This window comes from Hemicordylus capensis, chromosome 3 (genome assembly GCF_027244095.1).
Source record: "Hemicordylus capensis ecotype Gifberg chromosome 3, rHemCap1.1.pri, whole genome shotgun sequence".
NCBI lineage: Eukaryota > Metazoa > Chordata > Lepidosauria > Squamata > Cordylidae > Hemicordylus > Hemicordylus capensis.
In genome coordinates, this window is record NC_069659.1 from 328248067 (window position 1) to 328266208 (window position 18142).

The 18142-nt window shown below is 45.1% G+C and overlaps 1 long non-coding RNA gene across 3 annotated transcripts in view; it reads right to left on the reverse strand.

The window, feature by feature from the left end:
- Positions 1-18142, reverse strand: part of LOC128349585 (uncharacterized) — a 73302-nt gene that overhangs the window by 12087 nt on the left and 43073 nt on the right. The window contains exon 1 of one of the 3 annotated variants that reach the window (XR_008318864.1): positions 16267-16386. The exons of the other annotated variants lie outside the window; for them this stretch is intronic. This is a non-coding gene — a long non-coding RNA (uncharacterized LOC128349585). Of the gene's footprint in view, positions 1-16266; positions 16387-18142 lie in introns of those variants that run through there. 3 annotated transcript variants of the gene reach the window in all.

Consider the following 18142-nt stretch of genomic DNA (forward strand, 5'->3'; position numbering starts at 1 on the left):
GGAAACAGGCCTCCAGAGGGTGGCAACAAAAGCATGGATTTTAATCCTCAGTTATTGGCTTAGAACCATTTCTCCCCTCTGGGACTGGTCCCTCTTACTTTGGCCGATAGGTTTCCATCTACCTGGACATGACACTATTGGGCAATCTGTCATCACTTGGCCTTTCTATTGCATATTTGTCAAGCCAAGGAGATCCTCAAACAGAGGGTCTTGGACAATAAACATCAGAATGATTTAAGCTCCATCTCGGAGACCATAAGAGGGTGCCTTGGTGACTTTAACTGGGAACCTGCTAGCTACCTATTGTCCCTTTCTTTACCTAGCCATCACAGGGTGTTTCTCAGAGCTAGATATGATGCCTTGTCATCATTAGTTATATCTGGAAGGTTTTTGGAAACCCCTCTGGCCAGTTGGTTTTGCCCCTGTGGCTCAGGTGAGGTCAAATCTGTCCACCATGTGCTGCTTGTTTTGTTCTTTTTATAATGATAGCCAGTGTAGTCTTATTTCTCCCTTGCTATCACGCTTTCCCAGCAGGACTGCTGAATTTTACACCACACTCCTTCTGGCAGATATGAAACCTTCTATCTCCTACAATGTTGCCAAATTTTGTGCAGCTGCTGTTAAGATCCATCAACCGCTAATTTCCAGCCCTTCTTTTTAGATGCTGCTACAAGAGGCTTCTAGTATGTTGGTGTATTCTGTATGACTTAATTTGTTTTTAATGCGGTATCATCTGTTTGTATGTATAACGGATCAATGATCGTAATAAAGCCATTCATTCATTCACAAAATAAAAATAAAGCAGTAGTCTGTGCATCTAATTAATGTTGCCCATATAGCCATTCAGACACATTAGTTTTAAATATCACAAAAAGAACATATGTAGTACAGTCGCAGGCAAGTCTACATATGTAAGCCGCTCTCACAGAAGGAAGAGTCACCTTAACCAGAGCGCCAGCTGTTTCCTCTTCAGCCTGCAGTGACCTGGGCCCAGTTTGCACATGCAATAGAATGCAAGGGTCAAGAAATGTTGTCTCTCTTCACCAGCCAGACAAAAATTTTACTCATCGAGCTATGTTGGTACATTACTCATCAGGATTTTTTCCACTCATCACAGACAAGTAAACTAGTGGATTTCCTGAGCCCTGCTAGAATGAGATGGGAACGAGGTGGCAAACAGACAGTACTGCGTCCAGATATGGAGGGGGGTGGACATTTGAAGAGCCCAGCTGGATCTAGGCCAGCATCCTGCTTCCCACAGTGGTAATCCAGATTCCTTTGGGAGGCCCACTAGCAGGGCAGGAAGGGAACAGTCCTCCAATGCCATTACTCCCCAGCAACTAGTATTCCGAGGCTCTGAACATGGAGGTTCTACAAGAGACAAGGAGCAGCTTGTCTTAATGAAGGGGAGGGGTGCCAAAGGAGGTGCAGCTGCCTCAGCAGCTTGGGTGGCTAATCTCCCACCCCACCTGCAGGTTGGCCATTTTATGTGGTTACTGTGCAGCTCTACCTGTTGAATGGCCAGCTGCAAGCAGCACAGCTCTCAAGCAGTGTGGGAGAGGGGCCACCCGAGCTGTTGAGGCAGCTGCACCTCCCTCCCCCACCCCCCAGCTCATTAGGGCAAGCAGCTACTACCAGTGATAGACAAATTGAGGGAGGAAGAGATGTCTAATGCCAAACTGAAGCACTAGGAGTTTTTAATAGGAAAAAATCTGCCAGAAGAAAGCTAAGACCACAGGGAATGAGCTGGGCCGAAGCCTGTCCCTCTGAGGTGCCATCTTTGCTCACAGAGAGCTGTCTTTCACGTGGGGGAGCATTCACAGGAGGCCCCATCCCCCCCACAATCTCTATCCCACCCCTTTGGGGGTCTTTGCATCTCTCAGTGGCATCGTAGCATGTCCCCTTAAACCCAGCCTCCTCTTGAGGGTCATTTCAATGTAAAGACACTGAGCTAGTCCACATTGTCTCTCAAATAGATGTGGGACGAGTGAAAGAAGCTGGAGAAGAATTATTATATGCCTTCATTCAAGAGTGAGTTTAGACCAACAAAAAATGCTGGAATCCAGTGAAGAAACTTAAAACATGCAAATCCGTGGCAAAAAATCAACAAAGGGAAGACCTGTGTGATGAAATCAAACATGTCACTGTTAGAAAGATTACTTATAGCCTCCAGATCTAGAACATACCATCTATGATTGCTACTTTGTCATAGATATTAAATCAAGCTTAAACCTGTATAAATTTTCAGCAATTTCTCAATCTCTGTTTGCTGTTGATGGAAAGCTGCATCACTCCTTGGCTCAGTATAAACTTTTGGAAGCTTTACCTAAAAAACATTAGTAAGACAGAGACTGAGACAAGTATACCCACAATGACCGTAGCTTCAGAAAATGTTGAGAGATCACGCACCATGACCAAAATAGCAATCATAGATGGTATGGCTATGCTGCACATTTTCAATAAGCCTACTTCAATTAGAACATGCTGAGACTTAGGAATACTTTTTAGTAAATGGATAGACAAAAAATTCTGGACTTATGAAGAGGGTCATTTGGTTTTTGATTCATATAAGGTTGGTTCATTGAACTCTGCTATAAGGCTGATTCAACAACAAGGATCAGATTCTATTCAATACAAAATACTACCCGAAACAAACATACAGAATACTTCATTGGTTAAATGACTGGTACATGAAAAACCTGATTGCTTTCCTTGTGTACCGTTTCATGAACTACAGAAAGCATTGACATTTCATCCCTCTCAGCTAGCCAGGAGAAAGCAGACACTAAAATTATTCTTCATGCGGTGTACCTAGAATATCAAGGAATCAAAACGGTGCAGTCCACTCCCCTGACGCTGATGTTATGGTTTTGGCCATTGGAAGATACCCTATATTTCCACCAAACTTTGGAATTTTCCTGGTATATGGCATGAAACGGTACTTTGATCTTGCCCCAATTTACAATTCATTCATTCATTCATTCATTCAATTTCTATACCACCTTTCCAAAAATGGCTCAGGGCAGTTTACACAGAGAAATAACAAACAAATAAGATGGAACCCTGTCCCCAAAGGGCTCACAATCTAAAAAGAAACATAAGATAGACACCAGCAACAGTCACTGGAGGTACTGTGCCGTGGGTGGATAGGGCCAGTTACTCTCCCCCTGCCAAATAAAGAGAATCGCCACATCAAAAGGTGCCTCTTTGCCAAGTTAGCAGGGGTGAGGTCCTCTGCACTAGGTCAGGGCTAGTGCAATGCACTAGGTCCTCTGAAGGCCTCTGCACTGCCAAGGCTGCACACATTATCTGGGTCAGATATAAGAGGTTCCTGTGTCAACAAAGGAAAACTGAATTGGTGGGAGGCATTTAATTCGACTAACAATTACCTCTTAGAGGTCTTGGCCAAATTGGGTACCATACTGGCTGCCATAGAAACCTTTATTTGTCAGCTGTATGTCCCCAAAACAATGACTGATATTGGAGATGGAAGGTGGTAGTTATTCATAAAGAAGCAATGTGAAGATGAGAATCTTCCTCCAACAAAGGGATCACTGCACCCAGCCATTCTAAGAGCAAACCAACAGACACTACAGTGGAATCAAGATATTATTCCATATTCTGACATACTACCACCCACAGAACTAGACTGGGAAAAGGTGGGCGACTGATATGAACCAATAGTATGTGCAATGCCCTCCTGTGCATCTTCCATTATATTTCAATCGTGTAGCTGTTCATGTAGCCCGCACCTGTTCATTGCAGGTGTTTTCAACCCTGCAATTGTCTAACAGATGGTCTGTACTGAAACATATAAATATGAAGGGGCTCTTTAGGTTTGTGAAAACTTCAGACATGTTAATCAAAATGTAATACCCAGAAAATGAGTACCCAGAATGTTGGGGGGCAATATGCTAAATCATTGTAAACCGCTTAGAGAGCTTCCAGCTATAGAGCGGTATATAAATGTAAGTGCTATTGCTATTGCTAATAGAATATTAGTGATTATGATTATGATGAGTAGTTGTCATACATTTCCATGGTATTATTATGTGTTACTCTTGTGACTGACTCTACCTACATTTATGCCTGTAGATGTACCACATGCATCTTTTTGTGATATGTAAAACTAATAAACATCTCTGGATGACTAAATATGTCACAGTAATTTTCAAGGGCACATAGATGCACAAAATACTACTTCATATGTATTTTGTTAAAATCTTGTCCCCGCAATATAACTTTTACCTGCCAGGGTTTGGAGCCTATCACCATCCAGAACCGGATTCTCCATGCTCTAATGAAAAGAATGATACCCCGCTTATACGTGTACTGTCATGGATCTCACGGATGTACATTTGCTTACAGACTATTACAAATGTCATAAATAAATAAAAAGAGCAGTTATCTTGAGGTATACTGAACTACCTATGGTATCCCCTAAAAACTTGGGGGATGGAGGAGGAATGTAATCCCTTGCTATATTATTCTGTCCCCCTTACCACTAACCTGGTTTTAAAAGTTCAGATACATGCTAAAGCATAATCCTATGTTGTTGTTGTTTTAAAAAATCCATTCTGTATTTCCTGAGTTATTAGTCTCTGAAGCCCGCAGACCTGATTTTAACTTATCAAGGTAAAACCAACACAGGGTGCTTAGCACCAGTTTTGCCCATTGAGGCTTCTGAAGACAGAGTTGAGGGGGGCAAGTTCTGCTTCTGAGCATCCAGGAGCACTTTAATTCTAGAAATGCCAAACATCCTCTTTCCCTCTCCTTTTCTTATTATTGGCTTTTGTTTACTCCAGCCACTGAGATGGTGACAAGGAGCATACAAGGGCATACGAGACTGTGATAAGGTGGAAAGTGTGGAGATAGCAAAGAGCCTGAACACAATGTTGAGCTGAAACAGAAACTTTTATTTTCTCTTTCCGAACCTCCTTCTTCTCCCCACACAGTGACACCTAGTGGCTCTAAACTATATACAACTATTACCACATTCCCCTTTCTAAGGTGGGATAACATCCCAAAACTACACACACGCACACCACACACACACAAATTGTAAACCGCCCTGAGCCAGCTTGGAAGGGCGGTATAAAAATCGAATAAGTAAATAAATAAAATAAATAAACACACATTTAAATGAAAATACAAAATACTGCAAAGTCCTGTGAGGCCAGGGCAGACTATTTGGAACCTTGGCTTCCTGTTGGGGATTATTCCGCCCTAAGCCTGAATATTCTGTGGGCTTCTAGATGTTACATAGTCTCTAAGAAAAGCTGGAGGTTGTCTCTTCCTATTCAGATACCACCTCAAAAGGGATGGGACTGAAGCATCAGCTAGGGGTATATCCTGGGTAGTACTTTCTGCAGGCTGTGCTTCTGTGATGTCTTCTGGAGGCACTGTTGTGTCATCTCCTGCCAAGACAAGGTGTGCTCAGTTGCGACGAATAATACCAGTTGGTATTATTGGCTATAATAATGCAACCATATAGGATTGAGTTGTCTTTGCATTTCTCCATACTGTCAGTTTTTCATGGGAGTCCTTCACCCATACTAAATCTCCCGGGTTCAGTGCTGGTAGGGATTTTGCTTTGTATTGTTTGTGATAGGCTCTTTTTTGGGAAGCTTTGTAACATTCAACTCATTCTCAAAGGCCGTGAAAATCAGACCACCTGGGTGTTGGCTGAGAAGCAAAAGTGGGGACTGTGGAACCAAGTTTCCAGCCCATGAGCTGCTCCATAGGGCTGAAACCATTAGCCAATGGCGTTGATCGATAGGCCAGCAAGGCAAGATGGGGGTCAGGGTCAGGGGTCAGGGGTCAGCCTTGTACAATATGTGTTTTACTGACTGGACTGCCCTTTCAGCTTCACCATTGCTCTGAGGAAACAGAGGGCTGGAGGGAATCTGTTGAAAGCCATAGTCTGTTTGAAAAGGTCTGATGAAAATTGAGGTGGATTATCAGAAATGACTTTGTCGGGTATGCCAAAGCTTCATTTGACTGATAACCACTTGAGAAGTAGCACTGAGTAGCTGAGCAACTTCAATACATTTTTAAAAAGTAGTCCAGCAGTACAAGATAATTGCTGTTGACAAGGGGGGAAAGGCCAGTTCCAACCTTTTACCAAGGTCAACTTGAGAGGACAGAAGGCTTAAATGGTTCTGGTGGATTGGTTTCAGGGGCGTACCGTTAATAAGACAAAGGGAGACATATGTCTCTTGGCCCCAGCCTCTGAGGGGCCCCCAAGGGGCCCCCAAAGACAGTCCTTGCCACCGCCCCCTCTAAGCCACGTGGCTGCATGCATGCACAGCCTTCAACCCCACCATGCAGTGATCCCAAAGAGCCTCTCACTCACCCTCTTGCTGTCACTGTGGCTGCTGCTCCTGCCTCGAGTCCCCTAATCCTTGCTGCTTGCAGCTGCGCTCCCGCCTGCACTGCCTTTCCCCATTGCCTGTAATATTCCCACCCTCCACCTTTGTTGCTCTGCTCCCTTCCACCTTTGCCTTTCAGAGCCCACATATCGGTGGCAGCAAACAGGCAGCGGAACTCGGAGTGGAGGCTAGCGCCGATTCCCCAATCTTGCCCTCCAACTTTGCCTTTCCCCTGATGCATTTCTGGGCGTGGTGCTAGGCGATGCGGGATGGGGATTGGAATGGAGAGCTGCGTGGAAGGGGCCAGATGACGGCAGTGCTGCAGCAGGGTTGTGGCAGAAGTGAACTCCCCCTCTGCAGGGACAAGCAGCAGGAGGCGTGATGGCAGGGCAGCAGGGCCCCGGGGGTTGAGACTGGGAAGCAGGTGTGGCTATGCTGGGCTCGACAAAAGCCTGTCCCTCTGCAAGGGGAACATCATGATAGGAACATAGGAACATAGGAAACTGCCATATACTGAATTAGACCAATGGTCTGACTCAGTATATGGCAGTTTCCTATGTTCCTATCACGTTGCAGCAGAAAGATGAATGGCAGCCGTGCGCTCATATAGCGGGCCACGGCAGTGATGAGGAAGGCTGGTGGGGGGAGAGGGAACCCCTGCAGACACACACACACACACCCCGCGGCCTCAGCAAGCCCCCTGAAGGGGCTAAAGCTATTTAAAATCGACTTTATTTTTTAAAGAACAAAAAATTCGTGGACCAGTCTGGGACTGGACCGGACCGAGCGGGGGGGGGGGGGTTCGATGGGGGCCCAGACCGAACTGGGCCAGACGGTTCCATGCACACCCCTAGTGTGGCTATGCCGGGCTCGACAAAAGCCTGTCTCTCTGCAAGGGGAACATCATGTTGCAGCAGAAAGGTGAACCTTCTTGCCTTGCCTCTTCCCCCACCTCCCATGATTGAAACTGAAATCTTGTTTTAGGAAGAGATGCTGATACAGGTCCTGGGAAGCTAGGAGCGTGGGGGTGGAGGTGGTCATGAGTGGGGGTGGATGACATTAAGCAACAACGACATAAAGATGAAATCACCACCCCAAAACAAGCAGCCTGGGGGGCTCACTCACATAAGATTGCTGGTTCTCATTGTGGTTCATGGGTTGCAAAACAGGCATGGTCGGTTGTCCACTGGTATCCCTTCGCCTGCCTCCGTTCCTCCTTCCCCTTTGCTCTGAATATTCTCTCTGCCACCCTACATCTCTTTGCACCAAGCAGTTTGGAGGAGGAGATGGCTCAGGCTTGAGCACTGTCTTCCCCCTCCCCTTAATACTTCAACAAGTTGGTGCAAAAAGAAGATACCAGTCTTGGGGCAGGGCAGGCTGGGGAGGTGGATTACCCCTGCCAGTCTGGTGCTGGCTGATGACCATGTTTACTAAATGACTCACTCACTTTTCCAAGTCCCTTCTAATTTCCTAATCCGCTTTAATCTATACGTCAAGTATGGATGTGTAAGCGTGTGTGTCCGTGCTTGTGTCTCTTGAAAAGCTATTATTTTTGAAAGCATGACCCTACACACATTAAGCTGGAGGGGAGAATATGAATGAGGACATCATTGCCGCTTGGGCTCTTGCACTGCAAGATTGGGGAAATTGGCTCCAGCCTCTGCTCTCAGTCCCATAGGGATGTGCGGACCGGTCCGGTGGTCCGGCGGTCCGGTCCAGGGGCTCGTGGGTTCATGGTCGAACCAAACCATCCCCCCGGTCCCATCAGACCAGAACCAGACCACCACGGCCTCGCAGAGAGCATTTGCGCATGCGCGGCGGCCGCTAAAAAGGCAGACATTCACTCTTACAGTGGTCCGAAAGGGCAGAAAAGGCTTTACTCACCCGGCTGTGGCGGTGATTAGGAAGGCCGGCGGAGGGAGAGGGAACCTGCGTGGGGACACACACACACACACACACACACACACACACACACCGCAGCCTCAGCAAGCCCCCAGAAGGGACTACAGTTACTTAATTAACATTTTAAAAAATTTAAAAGTTTGTGGGCCGGTCCAAGATCGGACCAGAACGGGGGGGCGGTTGATGGTGGGCTGGAACTAACTGGTCCGGTTCCGTTTGTGGCTGGTCCGGCCAGACGGTTCCATGCACACCCCTACAGTCCCATTGCCTGTTTGCTGCAGTCACCGCTGCCACGTGGACTACAGAGCGAAGGTGTAGAGAGGGGAGAGCAGAGCAGCGAAGGTGGCGGGTGGGAATATTACAGGAAACGGGGAAAGGCAGCGGCGGGGTGGGGGAGCAATAGATGTGGAGGCAGAGCCAATGGCAAGGACGGGGGGCTTGGTCAAGACGGGGGCTTTATCCTGGTGTTTGTTCCTTCTTTCTCTCACTCCCCTTGCCCCATCTCCTTTGCTCCCTCTTCCTTCATATATTGTGTGATAGCCATTAATTTCTCACCCCATCTTGTACAGTTTTGTATTTTTGGTGCTGCAAATGTTGCCAAATACTGTTGTTCACACTGTGCTTCTGTTACCAAAGAGTTTAGGTTCTCAGACAGCAGAATGATCCTACAACCCTGCTTTTATTCCCAGTTTTTGTTCATTACCTCCATGCATGCATAGCCTCTCACCAGTGATCTCTTTAAATTCCCTTTAACCTATCTGTGTATTAAATCAAATATCCTCTTGGAATTTTAATTATGCATGAATGTGGTACATTTGTTTGTTACTAGGGTGCCCAGTGTGTCAAGGTAATGTTGATGTTCTACCATTATACATGCAATAATAATTTTTAAAGTACTATATATAATGACTAAAATCATTACATTCCTATAGAATAAAGTGTGAACAGCATTATTCATTTCAGATGTAGTTCTGTGAAAGTATCTAATAGTTTAAATCCAATGTTATTTTTACACTATACTGCAAATGTATGACTGGAAGGATATTTTAAGAAATATGTATTAAGGAAATTGGTTCAGATACGGTTGTATTATTTTGTTCTGCTATTTACACTTTGTAACTGTAGTCTCCTGTCCTCTGTTAATCTGCTACACTGTATTACATGTGCCCTTAATGTTCTTCTGCAGCAGAGACATGGGGCCAGGAGAAGGAGAGGAAGGCAGCAAGGGGCCCATTTTAAAATCTTGTCTCCAGGCCCATTCCAACTTTGGTACACCCCTGATTGGTTTGTATGCTGGCACAGATATCACAGTGTTCACACAGTGTTCAATCACAGTGTTCACACTGAGCTGCATACTCAGCCCTGGCCACCAACATTGACATTTTGGCTCATGCTCTACATTTTGTGATTCTTTTATATCCCTCATGAAGTTTGTGCAGGATGTCTTGCTGTAAGGATGCAGGAATTACCAGTCTAGAGTCTTTCGATAACAGGCCCTGGTTTACTGTGAAGTCTCCAGAGATTGCCCAATATGAGTGTAAGGAGGCATCTGATTTAGCTTTTTCTGGCCAGCAATGGATAATGACACAGCGTAAAGTCTCATCTGCCTCTTGCTTGAGTTTCAACTCAGGCAGACATCTGTCTGTTATAGGCAGAGATTTTATAACAGAGGCAACAAATGCATCAATTAGATGTTGCTCTTGGGCGTGGTCCTCTGGTACTATCTCAAGAAGTGGAGCCATGGAGAGAGTGTCAGCTGCAGTGAGGTTCTTTCCAGGTACATGGGAAATTGTAAAATGAAATCTTATGAGTCGCATGAAGATGTGTTGGATCCTCAGTGGTAGCTCGCCCAGGATTTTGCACCCCAACAATGTAAGAAGGGATTTGTGGTCGGTTTCTATGTGAAACGTTAGTCCTAAAAGGTAGTCATGAAATCACTCACAAGTCCACATAATGGCCAGGGCCTCTTTATCTATTTGAGCATATGCTATTCGGTGGGTATGAGTGATCTTGATACATATGCCACAGGTTGCCAGCAAGCTGGAGACTGTTCCTGGAGGAGGACTCCCCCTCAGCCATAAGAAGAGGCATCAGCTGAGACCTTGATAGCTTTATTTGGATTGCAGAGGACCAATCTGCTGAGGGCATTTTTTTAATCTCTTCAAAAGCCATTCTTTGTGCCTCACCCCAATACCAAGATTGTTGGGGGCTTAAGAGGTCTCACAGTGGTTTTGATTTGTCTGCCAAGTGAGGGAGAAATTTCCTCAAGTGAGTAAGCATTCCCAAAAACCTGTGGATGTCACTGATGTTTTGAGGTTCCAACATCTGGGCAATTGCATAGACTTTTTGTAGATCTGGCCGGAATCCTGCACTATCAATAATCTTGCCCAGGAACTCGGTTTCAGTTTTGAAAACTCATTTTTATCATTAAGAGTTATGCCAGAGGTCTCCAAGCATTTCAGGACAGCATGGAGTCATTGATCATGTTGTGTTTGTGTTGATCCAAAATTAAGGATATCATCTGTCTGGCAAGGGCCTTCCAGGAGTTGAGACATCCATTTCTGGAAATGCTGAAGAAATGCCAAATGACAATTGATTAAAGCAAAAGCGTCCAAATGGTGTGATAAATGTAGTTCATAAAGCAGATTTGGGAGCCAATGGGATCTGGCAAAATCCTGACTGGGCATCCAGTTCAGAGAAAAAGATTGCATCGCCAAGTTGTCCTAAGGTGTGTTCTACACAAGGGAGAACATGCTGTTCACGGTGGATGCTTTCATTGAATCTAGTAAGATCAACACAGATCCGTACTTTCCCATTTGGTTTTTGGTACCATCACAATCCCTGCACACCAGTCGGTTGGAATGTTTACTCTTGAAATGACATCCATCTCTTGCATTCATTCCAGCTTGTCCATTACTCTGGGTAATAAGGGCAGAGAAATTATAGTGGCCATAATGGAAACCTGCTATAACAGTGAGAACCAGTGGGACACTTTTATTCCTGGATACAAACTCTACAGAAGGACAGGAAGGGGAGGATTTTGGGTAGAGTAGCACTGTATATTAAACAAAGGATAGATTTCAACAAGCTAGAATAGCTAGGAAGACCAGAGTCCTCCACAGAATCATTATGGGTGACAATATGAAGGTTGAAAGGAAATGTATTAGGACATGCTATTGCCCACTGGATCAAAATTCTGAGAGTGACCTTGAAGAAGCAAATCCAAGAGGCATCAAAGAGAGAGAGAGAGAGCGGTAATAATGGGTGACTTCAACTACCCACACGTAGATTGGGTAAATTCATATTCAGGTAATGAAATAGGGGCCAAATTTCTAGACAAGCTAAATGACTGTGCCTTAGAACAGTCAGTCATGGAACCAGCCAGAGAGAAGGCAACCTTGGACTTAATCCTGAGTGGTGCCCAGGACCTGGTGGGAGATGCCATAGTAGCAGAATCTTTGGGGAGCAGTGACCATAGTGTGATCTGATTCAGCTGAGTGGAGTGGAGAATTGAGTGGAGAATTGTCAAGGAAGTTCAACGCAGATGTGTTGGACTTCAGAAGAAGAAACTTCTAAAAAATGAGGCTCTGTAAAATCAGGCTTTGTATCAAAAGACTGGAAAGTAGCTAATGTAACTGATTTTCAAAACAGGATCCAGGCATGATCTGAGAAATTACAGGCCGGTTAGCTTAACTTGGGTGCTGGGCAAATTGATGGAAAGCATACTTTAGGACAAAATTGTTAAACATATAGAAGAACAGGCCATGCTGAAGGAGAACCAGCATGGCTTATGCAAAGGCAAATCTTGCCTCAATAACCTTTTGGAGTTCCTTGAGAGTGTCAACAGGCGTGTGGATAAAGGTGATCTGATTAACACAGTATACTTGGAATTACAAAATGCTTATGACAAACCCCCCCACCAAAGGCTGTTGAGTAAACTTAGCAGTCATGGGATAAGGGGACAGGTGCATGTGTGAATTGGTAACTGGTTGAAGGACAGGAAACAGAGCATAGGAATAAATGGACAGTTTTCACAATGGAGGGAAGTAAGAAGTGTGGTCTCCCAGGGATCTGTACTGGGACCAGTGCTCTTTAACTTGTTTATAAATGATGCAGAAGTTGGGGTAAGCAGTAAAGTGGCCAAATTTGCAGATAACACTAAACTATCTAGGGTAGTGAAATCCACAACAGATTGTGAGGCGCTCCAAAAATCTCTCTCCAAACTGGTGCATGTGTGTGTGTGCACACGCGGATGCACATGCAACTAAAAAGGCAAATAGGAACATAGGAAGATGCCATATACTGAGTCAGACCATAGGCCCATCTAGCTCAGTATTGTCTACACAGATTGGCAGTGGCTTCTCAAATGTTGCAGGCAAGAATCTCTTTCAGCCCTATCTTGGAAATGCCAGGGAAGGAACTTGGAACCTAGATGCTCTTTCCAGAGCGGCTCCATCCCCTGAGGGGAATATCTTACAGTGCTCACACATCAAGTCTCCCTTTCATATGCAACCAGGGCTGACCCTGCTTAGCTAAGGGGGCAAGTCATGCTTGCTACTAGAAGACCAGCTCTCCTCAAACCAACCCAAAGCACTATTGTGCTAGGGGGAAATATCTTACAGTGTTCACACATCTAGTCTCCCATTCATATGTAACCAGGGTGGATCCTGCTTAGCTAAGGGGACAAATAATACTTGCTACCACAAGACCAGTTCTCCTCCCATTTGGTTCAATGTAAGCAAGTATAAAGTGATGCATGTTGGGGCTGGGGGCAACTTCACGTATATGCTGATAGGATCTGAGCTGTCGGTGACTGACCAGGAGTGAGATCATGGTGGGCAGCTCATTGACAGTGTTGATTCCGTGCGCAGCAGCAGTAAAAAAGAAAAAGAAAATTCCATGCTAGGGGTCATTGGAAAGGGGATTGAAAATAAAGATACTAATATTAAAATGCCCTTATACAAATCAATGGTGCAGCCACATTTGGAGTACTGCATACATTTCTGGTCATTGTATCATAAGAAGGATATTGTAGAACTAGAAAAGGTGTAGAGGAGGGCAACCACGATGATCAGGGGCCTGGATCAGTTTCCTTATGAGGCAAGGCTACAGCATCTGGGGCTCTATAGTTTGGAAAAGAGGTGACGACAGGGAGACATGATAGAGGTGTATGAAATTATGCATGGAGTAGAGAGAGTGGACAGAGATACATTGTTCTCCCTCTCTCACTTCACTGGAACCAGGGGTAATCCCATGAAACCGAAGGTCAGGAAATTTAGGATCAACTAAAGGAAGTACTTTTTCACATAGCACATAAGCAATCTATGGAATTATCTGCCACGGGATATGGTGATGGCCACTAGTTTGGATGGCTTTAAAAGGGGCTTAGACAAATTCATGGAGGACAGATCTATCAATGGCTAATAGTCTGGTGGCTATAGGCCACCTCAGCCTCAGAGGCTTGATACCTCTCAATACCAGTTGCAGGGGAGAAGGCATTATTTTTAAAAATGGCCACCGCACATGCTCAAATGGTCCCTGCGAGGCCCTAAAGGCCAGCAGGGGGAGGGGGGACCTTTGCAGACCTGCCCCCCCCCAGACCTTTAGGAGGTCCCTTGCAGGCAGGAATCTCTCTCAGCCCTATCTTGGAGACGCCAGGGAGGGAACTTGAAACCCTCTGCTCTTCCCAGAGCAGCTTCATTCCCTGAAGGGAATATCTTGCAGCGCTCACACATCAAGTCTCCCATTCAGATGCAACCAGGGCAGACCCTGCTTAGCTATGGGGACAAGTCATGCTTGCTACCACAAGACCAGCTCTCCTCTTGTATGTAGGAGGCCTGGAGCTCCTCCATACTGTCTCTAGGGTGAGATTGGGGTCATTCTGTAGTGTCTCTGACAGGTGGTTGTCTCTAAACCCTACCACTAACCTAACCCTGATGAGTTCTTCACTCATTGCTCCATATCCACAATGTTGGATTAGGACATATAGAGCTGCAATAAAATCAGATAGAGATTCCTTAGGTTCTTGCTTGTGTGAATGAAAGCGGGCCCATTCAAAAAGGTGTATTGCACCTGCAGGTTCGCATCCAGCAGCAGCAGTGCTCAGAGTTGAAGAGTAGCTGAGCAGCAGTGCTCAGAGTAGCAGAAGCTGGATTGCACTCAGAACTGAAAGTCCTTGTAGGCCAAACCTTTTAGCAGTAGGCCTCTGTACTCAGATGGCTGTTGCTGTAAGGTAAAGTGTGCTCTCGAGTGAGTGTCGACTCTTGGCGACCACAGAGCCCTGTGATTGTCTTTGGTAGATTACAGGAGGGGTTTACCATTGCCTCCTTCCGTGCAGTATGACATGATGCCTTCCAGCATCTTCCTATATCGCTGCTGCCCAATATAGGTACCAGCAGGGATTTGAACCATCAACCTCATGCTTGCTAGGCAAGTCATTTCCCACTGCACCATTAGGTGGCTTACTGGCTGGAGCTGTACTATGAAGAAATAGGAGCAGTAGCTGGTTGTCCTACAGGGTGAGTAGACTTGATTCTCTGTCTCCCTGTTTCCATAATGAAGTTTGCAATACCCTGCAAACAGTTATTCTCCACTCTGCCACCACGTGGAGAAAGCAAACAGCCTGTTTACACCAAGCTGAACTGAAACAGAAACTAATTTTTATTTTCTCTTTCCAAACCCTCTTCTTCCCACATGGTGCCACCTAGTGACCCTGAACTATACACAACTATTACCACAGAAAGGGGCCTTCCAAAGACACACAAGGCAGGACCAGACAGCCTTTGAGCATGAAGGTTCTACATCGCAGAGGGCATACCGCCCTCTGTGAGCATCTAGAATTCTGTCTTTGAATATGAACTTTCTATATCCAAGGTATTAGAATGGATAAGGTCCAGAATGGATAAGATCCACTATTGTGTTTTTCTTTTCCCCCATCGCCCAGTCAAATCTTCCTTTTTGAAAAGGCTGAAAAATCAATAATGTGAAAACCTGCCATGTAGCAACCCTCTTGGCTTCTTAGGGCTGCGAGAGAGAACGGTGCTGGTTCTCACCTACAAAACTCTTATGGGCTTAGCACCTGTATATTTCCGGGATCACCTCTCTGGGCTGGTTGTACCCTGTCCTGTGAGGTCTTCTCAGTTGGCCCTCCTTAGTGTCCCGGGCCCTGGTGTAGTGCATGGTGCTTGGGCCTGTAGGAGGGCCTTCTCTGTGGCCACCCCTCTTCTTTAGAACACCCTCCCACCCCCAGATTCATTCAGCCCCCTCTTTAGTGGTTTTCAAGGCCCTTCTCAAGACCTACCTTTTTCGCCATGCTTTTGCCCTATGATTTTTTTAAAAAAAATATTGCTATTGTTATTGTTCGTCGCCTAGAGTCTTTGGAGGCGGCGGTGTACAATAATTTTTTAATACATAAATAAATATGCAATCAAAGTCAAGTTGCTTTCAAAATTGCAAGTTAAGGTGTCCATCTTCCACGTAACATATGCTATAAAGGCTTTGTAGAGTTTCACATGTTATGCTGGCTTTACCAAACAGCAGTAGCAGCACTAGAAAAAAATTGAGGGAGGGCACAGAAGGGTAGATGAGCTGTGTAGCACTTGTTAGATTTCTGAAACAGAAATGGTGGCTGGTGGGGGAAACTGTTTTTTATGAGCAGGCACCACCCCCGAGCCACCCTGGTGGAAGTAGGATTTTTTATGAAGTGGGAAGTAGGATTTTTTATGAGTAGGCACCACCCCCGAGCCACCCTGGTGGAAGTAGGATCCATGCACCCAACTTTGCCTTATCCTTCAGCTGAGCATGGGGCTGGGGAGGGATGGAGTCAAGTAAAAATTAAACAGGCGCTTCCTAGAAATACCTCTGATGAATTTCTGCCTGAGGCAGAAAACAAGGCACAGTACTTCCCCAAAATGCCACCTACTATATGTAGTAAATACAGCACAAGCAACCAGAAATTCTACAGGTTCCCACTCCTGCCACACAAATTTCCTACCTGATGGACTTGTGTCTGATGCATCTCAAGAAGGCTAAGCTCTTCTTCCCTCAAATGCTATGTAGAATGGCCAAGCAGAAATTCAAGACATGTAGTAGTTATACATATCCTTCCTCCAAGAAATGTCTCCCCCACCTCCCCTCAGGGATACTGGCAAAGGGCTTTCTTGTCTTGCAGAGACAACCATTCTTTGAATTACTTAAATATAAAGTACTATAATTTGTCTGGTTTATCCCCCAAATAAAAAAATCTACTTAATAATAAGAAGGTGCATAACTATTTCACAGAGATGTTCCCCTTACTTGAGAGTAGACTCTGCTCTTACTGACATGTAAACCTGCAGCACTAAGCTCTCTCACAAGACTACCTACTTGTGAGCAAGGGTGCAGAGTCTACTCATGAGCACAGTATCAGGTCTACTCACAACCTTGCTTGTGAGTAGACCCTGCACCTTACTTTCAAGGAGACACACCCTCCCAACTCACCCTGATTATCTTGAGTGCAGAAAGTAAGCAGCCAATGTGGGAAGAGCTTAGTGCTCATTATCCACACTCTCATTTTGTTAACATTAGACTCCATCCCAGCCCCTTTCTATGGCCATACACAGGAGTGTATCACAACTGGTTTGGTCCAAGACTTCAGTTTTGTACCTTCAGCCTCTTAGATGACCAACCCTGCAAGTCCAAAAAGCATTTTCTATTATTTGTTGTGCCATAAAACAGGGCTTGATAAATCCAAGGTGCCAGGGAGTCATGGCACCTAGACTAGAACATTCAGAAGTATAGATATTTAATAAAATATTTGTCCCAGTATAGGAGACAAAGAGAGACCCATTCCCATCCCCCGTCTGCCACAACAACAACGTCTGATAATTTTTGCATGTTTCCATTGTCTAGCTCCTACATTTTTGGAGCCAGACAATGGAACTCCTAAACCCAAAGAAAGTTTGTCAGGGTCTGCTGTAAAAACCAAACCAACCCCAAACCACTTTCCATCTTACTACCCAGAGGTGCTTTGTCAGGATGTAGCTTGAACATTAGGAGGCAGCATGAGAGGAGTTGTGACATCAACAGGGGAAAGCCTTCCTCTCATAAAGATTCTGCATGGTTAACAATCATTTGTAGCAGCTCCTTTCAAATATACAGGTTTCCTACCAGCTGCATCACATTTCTCAGATAGGATCACATAAGGCAAATGAAGACAAATGCATCCTTCCAGAGAATCTGTTCCTACATGTTAAGAGACGCACAGTATAAACCCCTCCCCTCCACTATCCAGATGTTTTTGTATAAGGAGAGCTTCCATTTGAACATCTAGTTGCACACTTTCTTTCCAGAAAATCCCACAAACAAGTCCTCCATGTGGCTGAGCATCTAGGGTTGATAAAAATCTATGATTATTTAAAAAAAAATCTCTGATTTTTAAATTGGGGGTTTTTTGTAATTTAAATTGATTTTTTAAAAATTCATAAAGAACCTAGTCAAAGATATCATCAGGAATATTAATCATAATCATACGTTATGAACATGTTAATATCAATATATGGGGATGAAAGATAACAGACTTGATCAGTCCTATTCTGCAGGTGGTGTACATGCAGTACACACACAAAGTCAAGCCCTTGCCCCCCCACCACACGTGCAGAGACAAACAAGGTCAATGAATGAATAGAGGATTTGGGGGGGTGGCGTAGATAATCTGAGCAAAGAGAAGGCGTCTGGATATAAATGCAGGGGATGGGGAGGGGAGAGGAATAGAAAGTTAAACCAAAAGTGAATAGAACATATTCATGCAGTCCTGAGGAAAACATTTCCGAGTGTATCCTGAATTTGTAGAAGGGAACACCTATCATGGCAGCAGGCCATAAAAGAAACCC